The 10,236-nt window shown below is 38.1% G+C and overlaps 1 protein-coding gene across 1 annotated transcript in view; it reads right to left on the reverse strand.

The window, feature by feature from the left end:
- LOC143810130 (alpha-1,4-N-acetylglucosaminyltransferase-like) overlaps positions 1 to 9,366 on the reverse strand; it is a 90,744-nt gene extending 81,378 nt beyond the window's left edge. The window contains exon 1 of the mRNA XM_077293018.1: positions 9,345 to 9,366. The gene's annotated coding sequence lies outside the window, so the exon portion shown is untranslated. The remainder of the gene's footprint in view (positions 1 to 9,344) is intronic.
- Between the last annotated feature and the right edge of the window lie 870 nt (positions 9,367 to 10,236).

A 10,236-nucleotide genomic window follows, 5' to 3' on the forward strand; every position in this document is an offset into this window, starting at 1 on the left:
TATTGCCAACACCTGTTAGGTGCCACAGGTAAGTTACAGGTGCTGTTAATTACACAAATTAGAGAAGCATCACATGATTTTTCGAACAGTGCCAATACTTTTGTCCACCCCCTTTTTTTATGTTTGGTGTGGAATTATATCCAATTTGGCTTTAGCACAATTCTTTTTGTGTTTTTTTCATTTAAGACAAATTAAATGAAGATAATAATAACAAAGAATTTGTGTTTGCAATCATTTTCAGAAAGAAACTGAGTATTATCTGACAGAATTGCAGGGGTGTCAATACTTTTGGCCACAACTGTAAATTGTAAGCTCTAAGGGACTGTTCGCACTGTGTTTCTGCAGTAGTTTTGGTGGTCCCGCATAAATCCACCCTAAAAATTTTATTCAGATGATCCCCTGAAGTGACCATAAGCTTCAATGACACCATCGGAGTTTAAATGAGCTCTTATTGAGTTGTTCTTCCAGCTTCTAAATTTAAGAAAGACAATCACCCTGCTTTTATTGGATTGGCAACAACAGCTGACTATTTACACTCCTGGATAGATGTTGTGTTCTGAACACAACACCCAAAGGTGAGATTGCTTAAACACAAGGGAGGAATTCATCCCTACTACCATCGTCATTTTTCACACATTATCCTAATACCACTTTTCTCAAGCTGCAAAGATCTCAAGCTTAAAGAATGGACACTTTCTGAAAATGGGACAAATGTAGTACATTTGAACTTAGTTCATCTCAGGGCAGTGTCAGAGGTTCATCAGAATTTTAATTTTAGGGGGATTCAGGTATAATTCCAAAACTCACTGTGTGAACAGGGCTTAATATGCAACTCATTAGTAACCATTAAAGTTGACATTCAAGGTCAAACTAGTTCAATCATACAAAATATTTTATGGAGCTGATAGAATAGGTGACAAAATACATGGATTTATAAACAAGATAAGATTTTAAGCTGTTTTACTTTGGCTTTGGATGAAGAAAATCATCTTTGTCCCTTAACCCTTCCTCCATACACACCTACACTCTTCCACACTACTTCACTTTGTTTTCCACAGCTAGCTATTCATTATGGCATCTCAACAAGTTAATCTTATTGAATGTTAATGTGAATGGCCTCTACTGAATATTATTTGGTGTTAGGATTCCTCATATTTTGTCAAATATTTTTTTTAATATTGAGGTGAGGTAATTCTCACAAAATTAGAATATCATCAAAAAGTTAATTTATTTCAGTTCTTCAATACAAAAAGTGAAACTCATATATTATATAGAGTCATTACAGAGTGATCTATTTCAAGTGTTTATTTCTGTTAATGTTGATGATTATGGCTTATCATCAACATTAACAGAAATAAACACTTGAAATACATCACTCTGTAATGACTATACAATATATGATTTTCACTTTTTGTATTGAAAAACTGAAATAAATAACTTTTTGATGATATTCTAATTTTGCAGGAAGCACCTGCATGTTTATGGCAAGTAGAGCTCAGTGTTTATGATACAATGCTCCAAATAGAAATCTCTGCTGGCAGGTACCATTGAGAATGGCATTGGGAATTTCTGTATTTTAAGTCAAATTTACAGAACAGTTATTTTTTTCACCCATAAAAAATGACAGTCTTAATCAGCATGCTGGATTCGATTATGTCAGTTTATGATCAATATGTCAATATTTAATATCATTGTGTCATCTGCATGCAAAAAAAAAGTAATAATGGAGGTTTCTGAAGCTTGTAAAATGAACAACACAAAATATGACTAAAATGGCATCCTTTTTGTTCACTGACTCATTAAATGACACAGTGGGCATATTTATTATGCAAATCAGTAAGAAGAAATATGAATGGCACTGAGAAAAAATGCTCTTAGTACTCACTGTTAAAGGATGAATGAGCTCTGAATCACGGACACATTCCAGAAACCTGGATTGGTATCTGGACCCGTGGAAGCGCTTATTGCGTGAAACGGCCGTCGTCCTATTGCCTGCATAATCTGCACTTGTTTTACCCGCAATAACTTGTCCATGATCTTTATTATGTAATAAAGGACTAAGGTTGTTTTTTTCACCAACAATTGGAGTGCTGCTGCTTTTTTCTTGTTTTCTTGGCATATTTATTATAGTCATGAAACAAAATGTTTCTATGATTTATGATGATTGTGCAAAGCATAGGTGATGAGGGGCCAGTTGCTCTCATTATAATATTTTGTGTGCCACCATCGATGGGCAGGGAGCTTTCCTAAAGCTCTAGAGCCTGCAATAGAGAATGGCATCGAAGCTGCATGGGTGCACGTCTTTTTTGTGACGTGACTGCACTGAAGCGATGATGTCATTGTGCTAGAATGTATGCATCGGCCAAAGGAGTAAGTGGAGCCCCATAAGATTGTGTGGAGAGGCAAATAGTAAAAACTCTATTTTTAAATAAAGTGAATGAAATGGGGGTGGAGAGAGGAAAATATATTGAAATGAATTGAGGGTGGGAAGTGGGAGAGAGGAAATTATAATTAATTGAGGGTAGGAGAAGGAGAGAGTACATAACATTGGGGGGAGAGAGGCATGTAAATATATTAAAATGAAGAGGCATGTAATTATAATGAATCAGGGATATGTAATTATAATAAATTGGGGGCAGGAGGAACACAGCAGTGGGGTGCCGAGAATGCAGGTAATTGACTGGTAATAAATTAGAGTACAGTGGCTAATCAATTTGTTAACGGATGTAAATATTTATTTACTTTATAAGGTAACATGTACATGAACCAATTGGCCGGAGTAAACGACCACCAATCGGTAAAGCATTACCAATCGGCAGTTATTTACTGCAGTCAGTCTTTTTAAAAGGTTTATTAAACGATGCACACTGAGGAATTCTTCCCGCATTATAAAGCATCCTGTTATTATATATAGCACTGTCCATTATTACATAGCATTCCCTTTTGATATATATAGCACCATTCTGTATTGTATAGCATCCTCTCTTATTGTATAGAATCCTCTATTGCACAAGATTCATAGCTAACACTGTCATTTTGCATTTGCAGATAGGCACTAGAGCACCTGTGTGTTAATCACTTGACCTATCACATGATTTCTCAAAGGAATCATGTGACATGTCATGCGATACATCGGGTGCTAAGGGGTCCCATGCCCTCTAAACTGCACTTGGCTCTGGATACACTTAATCCGCTCCTGATCTCCAGAGTTGTTCAAGATATTGTTAAAATATGAGGTATATGCAAACCAACAGAAATTCGATTTATAGTGATGCAAAGCAAGCGATTTTTTAAGAAGAGTGTTTGCTTTGCAAAAGTATTAAAACAAACAAGAATAAATTGGATGTGGTTTCAATTATACTTGACCCTCTGAATAAACATAGCAGGTTATATAAAGTATAAATAAAATGTTAAGTCACAATCAAAGACACAAACACCCCAAAATTGCAGAATTGCTATCATTCTTGCACTCCTAAGAGTTTCATAAAATGTAGTCAATAAAATGTACATTCCACAAGTTAAGATTATTATCCTCTTCACAACAAAACCTGTTTTCACACTCATGACCAAGCCAAATTTTTCAATTCTGACTAGTGTCATTTTATGTGGTAATAGATCTGGAATGATTCAACATATCCTGGTGATTTCAATAATGATTTTTCATGATGCATCGTACTTCATGATAGAGGTAAATTTAGGCCGATATGACTTTCTTTTATTTATGAAAATATCGAAAATGTGAAAAAAAAAATGAAAATGTTGTAATCTTGAAATTTATAATCAGAGAGTAATATTACATAAAATTGTTAATAAGCACATTTATTACACTCCTACTTTACATCACCATCATTTTTGAAAAATAATATTTTTCAATTAGTAAGTGAAAAGTGTTAATAGTCTATTAGCATTTTTTTTTATTTTTCCAACAAAATTTACAAAATCAATTTTTTTTGGACCACATCACATTTGAAGTGACTTTAAGAAGTGACTTATGTGACAGAAAATACTCAAAAGTGATACTATTTTAATAACTGCACCCATCAATGGGCTAAAAAAAGGTTAAATGCTTTATTAACTGTTCAAGAGCTTCTCAGGATTTAATGCAATGTGTAAGGAAACATTGAAAATTTTAATTTTGCTGTAAAAGTTATCCATGTAGAGGTGATAACCCTGATCCAGAAGTAGGTGCCTCAATTCCCACACAATTGTCTTACTCATGGCCATGACAGGGGAGCATTCAGGAGGGTCCCTCAATTTGCACACGGTAAATCTGTTGGTATATCCTGAGATGCTGTCGTACAGGTTGTACAGTTTAGTTCTGTATTGTATACATTTTAACCTCCCTTTGAAATTAATAAGAGATGGTGATGAGCGAATATACTGGTTACTCGAAATTTCCCGAGCATGCTCATGTGTCCTCCGAGTATTTTTTACTGCTCAGAGTTTCAGTTTTTAGCACCGCAGCTGAATGATTTACATCTGTTAGCCAGCATAACTTCAGGTGGGGGTTGCCTGGTTGCTAGGCAATCCCCAGATGCGCTAAAAACTAAAACGCCAAGCACTAAAAAATACTCGGAGGACACACGAGCGTGCTCGGGAAATCTCCAGTAACGAGTATATTCGCTCATCACTAATAAGAAACTCATCTAAACAGATGTCTATTTGGGGGTTGTATATCTCTGCAAATTTTCTGCTGAAGTGGTTAATAACTGGCCAACTTTTAAATAGATAATTAAAGTTGGGATTGTCTTGGGGATTACACTGCGCATTACCTTTATAATACAGACGTTTTGGATTGCTTCAAATAATGTCCCTGTCTTGGCCATATGGCAAACTGCTGTGCTATGGAAAAAATATCAGTACTCCAAAATTGACAGATCTCTGTTTTTTTCACCATGCCCATGTGCAGCACAATGCCAAAATGTCATAATTTCTGCTGCATTTACAGGGTTCCATCTGGCAAATGATGACATAGGATTTGGGGTGAAAAATTGATTAGCATTAGTGTTGAGCATTCCGATACCGCAAGTATCAGGTATCGGCCGATACTTGCGGTATCGGAATTCCGATACCGAGATCCGATACTTTTGTGGTATCGGGAATTGGAATCGGAAGTTCCCAGTGTATGGTTCCCAGGGTCTGAAGGAGAGGAAACTCTCCTTCAGGCCCTGGGATCCATATCCATGTAAAAAATAAAGAATTAAAATAAAAAATATTGATATACTCACCTCTCCGGAGGCCCCTGCACATCACCGCTGGTAACCGGCAGCCTGCTTTGCTTAAAATGAGCGCGTTCAGTGCCTTCCATGACATCACGGCTTCTGATTGGTCGCGTGCCGCTCATGTGACCGCCATGCGACCAATCACAAGCCGTGACGTAATTCTCAGGTCCTAAATTCCTAGAATTCGGAATTTAGGACCTGAGAATGACGTCACGGCTTGTGATTGGTCGCGTGGCGGTCACATGAGCGGCACGCAACCAATCAGAAGCAGTGACGTCATGGAAGGCGCTAAACGCGCTCATTGTAAGCAAAGAAGGCTGCCGGTTACCAGCGGTGATGTCCAGGGGCCTCCGGAGAGGTGAGTATATCAATATTTTTTATTTTAATTCTTTATTTTACACAGTAATATGGATCCCAGGGCCTGAAGGAGAGTTTCCTCTCCTTCAGACCCTGGGAACCATCAGGATACCTTCCGATACTTGGTGTCCCATTGACTTGTATTGGTATCGGGTATCGCTATCGGCGATATCTGATACTTTTCGGGTATCGGCCGATACTATCCGATACCGATACTTTCAAGTATCGGACGGTATCGCTCAACACTAATTAGCATATAAATTTGTCTGGGCCACCATAAGATTTATTATCTCCTCAGTGAAGAATGCTTTGACAATGTCAATTTTAGTGAGGCCTGCAGTATCAAATTGGATTCCTGAGCTGCACATGTAACCCAGAATGAGATGATCATAAAGAGCTGTCTTAGCGTTAGGGCGACTTGCTGAGGGACCATCAATACTAGATAAGGAGGAGGAAGAAAAAAAGAGCAACGTAGCATTTTCCTCACTGCCTTAATCCGTGTTTGAGGCCAGAAAAGCCTATGTGTCTTCTTGATTACAAAGTAATTTTTATTTTATTCTTCTAAAATTAGAAATGTGTGTGTAAGTACAGTGGCTTGCAAAATTATTCAACCCCCTTGGCATATTTCATGCTTTGCTACCTCACAACCTAAAATTTCACAGGTTTTTTTGAGGGTTTGCATCAGTTCATGTATTGAACTTGCCTACAATTGTGAAAATTTGGTTTTCTTTTTACTATGTAGCAAACAACGAATAGGACCAAAAAAACGAAACTTTAGTGGGCGTAACTATTCACCCATCTAGTCTTACCTGTATGCCTTATACTTGCTGTCTAAATGTGGAGAAATAGAATTTTATTTCATTATGTTAATGATTTCTTACAGGCTTTGGGATGTGTGGTGCCTCGAAGAACTCCATACTTCCGCTCTTCATTATACTATCACCCCGCTGTCATGCACATCACACTGACCTGTGTCAGCTATAAATAGTTGACCTGTGTGGTACAGTTGTGGTCCAGTTGATGAATCCGGCATCGGGAATCACGTGCATGCAGCCTGCCCTGCCCTTCCACTACAGGCTATACTTCTTCCTTCTTTCTAAGTTCCGGTCCTTGTGCGCAGGCACCGGTCCACAAGAATGCTGAATACACTTACCAAAGAGAGAAGGAAGAGGCATAGATTGTCACGCGAGTACAGGGTGCATTGTGGGATTCCGGAGCCACGACTGCATGTCACAGGTCAGTGTGACATGCATGTCAGTGAAGTGATAGTATAAAGAAGAATGGAGGCAGGGATTTATTCCTGACACCTCACACCCGGAAGCCTGGAAGAAAGCATTAGCATAATGAATAATAATAATAATAATGAAATAAAAGTCTATTTCTCCACATCTAGACAGCAACTATGAGGCATACAGTTAAGAATAGATTAACATTTCTTTTACCTATATGCTCATAGTGATAGCTGAAATGCATCCCGGGGTGACAGATTTCCTTTAAACATTGGGAAGTGGGGGATTTAGACTCCTATCACAGTATTGCGGCCACAGGATGCTCTCACGTAAAACACGCAAAAAGGAAAAGTGGGTTAAAAGTGCTATTGGGGAGTAGGGTATTTGAGGGGAAGATGCTGGACCAGGGATTAGAAACTTAACTACTGCTGCTGTGATCACACATGAGTCTCACAGAGCAGACATAAAACCGCTCAGCACAGCACAATAGAACATTAAATAATCTGAATCTCTTCATGAAGGAGGATCAAAGCTACTGGCCACCAATGATTTCATGATAATGAATGAGAATGAAAACATGAAAAAGAGCTACACTCACCACTGGTATGTGAAATGTCTGCAACCTTATTGAGGTCATAGAATGAGGAGAGGAGACATGAAGAGACGTATGAGCGACAGCTGTTCACGTAAATTATGCTTCTTTTGTCTCTTTTGTCATCACATACACACCCCCTTATGTACTTTAACTCTACCTCATTAGCATATTAACCAAAATAAAAAAAAGCAAATAAAGGGGAGAACAAAAAAGAGGAGGGGAACAAAAACCACTGATTAGTGATGGCCAAAGTAGTGACCACCACTGTACAAAGTATGATAATCCGTAAGATGTCATAGCTGCAGGGAATTATGGGGAATCCTGCATGGCAATGCAAAATTACACTTGCCCATGTCTTTATACATTAGCAATGCGGGAAATGCTACAAAGTTTTTTTTGCAAACCACAGATAAAATCTCAAAGTGCACAAACTCACGTGAAACCGAAGGAACTTCGACTTGAACTTGATCCTCTGCATATCCATTTATAGATCTCTACTTAGGAACTATTATAATTGGCACGAGACCCTGTGCTCAGCGTTTAACTGCAGCAGTGATTTGAGTTATCAATGTGATATCTCTGCTGAAGTCAAAATACAGAGATTGGCCAATGGTTAGGAGCTAGCACTGGAGCAGGGGATGGTGAGTACTCTGGTTTCCACTTTTCTAAAAAAATAAAAAACCCTTTAAAGTTCAATATATCTGAGTCAGGTTATCCAAGACTTTAGTATTTTTTTCTTATGAGGCTATGAACTTGCTAAGTATCTGCCTGTCCTTCCTGGTGCCGATTTCTGCTGACTCAAAAGTGGTCAGAGACAGCTCCTGCAATTGATTCTGGTGCTTCATTTGACCTTACATCAACAGAGCGGCTCTTCCCTTTCCATTCTGTCATTGAGCGTCACTACCAACACCACGCTGATTGACAGCTGACATTCGGAGAGGTGCGCCTTTGACAAAGCAGAGCAGAAAATAAAAAGCCGTTCTGTCAATGCGATGTCAACAGAAACAATAGAAATCCTGTCAGAAGCTGTCTCTGACCACTCTAAGGTAGTAGAGATCAGTTTCAGGCAGAACAGTCTGGTAGTTAGCAATTACCTGCCTATTAATTCTTAGCCCCATAAAAAAAAATAAAAAACTCAAAAACTACCCCTTTAAGGTGTAAAAGACATTTATGACATTTCCAGATTAAAGTGATATTAATATGTGGGACATTGATCTTTGTTGAGAACAAGTATCCCCCAAGCTAGTGTGCCTCCATGTATGGCGGGTACTCGTCATCTAAATAGAGAGTTAATTTAGGTGTGGGTGCACAAGTGTGTGTCTTTATCGATTTACTACTATAGGAGTACAGAACTAGCTAAACAAGCTTAAAGAGGCTGTCCACTAGTTTAACACTGATGACCTTGGGGATACCGCAGACATTAATTACCTATCATAAGGATAGGCCATCAATATTAAAGTAGTGGACAACCTCTTTAACCATGAACGTTGCGGATGGCAAAACTCCATAGTTGCACACAATAAATACTGTAAATCTAAATTTCCATCTCCTGCTTCATTTGCTAAATGCACAGATTAAGGATAAATTATATTAGGTAGAAAGAGTAGCGCAAAATAGGGTTTTATCTACATAAGCATCAAGGACAGTGTGTCAGAATATGCTCACATGATGCAGGTTTTTATATCACTTGTAGTTTATACCCATCAGCGGCTGCAGATACACGGGTGATGCTGTGACCATTATATATCTGTATCAGTTGGAGTTTTTGTTGAGATCCTACATGCTGATTGCTTTCTCACACTTTTCTGTTACCTGAGCTGCTGTCCTGGTCACTTGAAGACAGAGGTCAAGCATTGATATGGAAATGCACAAATTAAACATGGGCTATAAATCGACTCACAGGTAGCATTATAAGAAATGGAAAAAAAATACATCCTTTACCTGTCACAGCTTCCAGGTCTCTGACCTTCAATGCCCAGTATATGGCAGATAATAGCTAGCAATGCATTTTTAGATCTTGCTCCTCCCAGTATACTGTCAATCTTCCTCATATACTAATCTCTGATGTAAGTGAGCTGCTATATGACGACTGCTCCCTTTAACTGCATCCATACCTACCTCTGCTAGCTGTTCGTGTTGCTTCCAGTAACACCTAATTGATATATAGCTCTATACAATCTTTTTATGTAACTTATTGGACAAATATCCTACACTTTCTGAAATGTCTTTGAATGAGATTGAAATAACTGGTTACATACAGAATAATATAATTCATGGCTGGCAGATCTTTATTTCTGTTCATCGTCTAATAAGAAATTATTTATATTACAACTATACATCATCTATTACATGCCTGTGTTTTCACATCCTGGAAGTGGTAAGATCATTATTTTTCTTAACTTCCTAGTTTTTCTGGAGGTTTTTTGAAGATGAAAGTTTGGATAATAATTAGATGTGAGGGGATCAATTTGCAGAAGATCCAGTTTGAGTCAAATTTCCTGAAATTTGTGGTTTCATGTAAATTTGAACAGTTTAAAACTCTCAAAAAAAATAAACCACTTGCTCAGCTTTGTTTTCCACACTGCTGAAGAATCAAAGAGTGGGCTAATGTCATTTAGGTTTGCCAAGTTGGACTTCTTATAATGCCCTGCAGCTATGACATTTAGCGGATTATCACACCTTGTACAGTGGTGGTCAGTACCTAGATCATCACAGATTAGCGGTTCCCAGCAGAGTACAATATGTATGGCAGTTATTTTGTGTGTTTAAAGTCACTGGGTAATCATCTATCTTGTGTAGTATTTAAATTCTAATAGCCACCTGTGTTCTCTCT

This window comes from Ranitomeya variabilis, chromosome 2 (assembly GCF_051348905.1).
Source record: "Ranitomeya variabilis isolate aRanVar5 chromosome 2, aRanVar5.hap1, whole genome shotgun sequence".
In the NCBI taxonomy this organism is placed as follows: Eukaryota; Metazoa; Chordata; class Amphibia; order Anura; family Dendrobatidae; genus Ranitomeya; species Ranitomeya variabilis.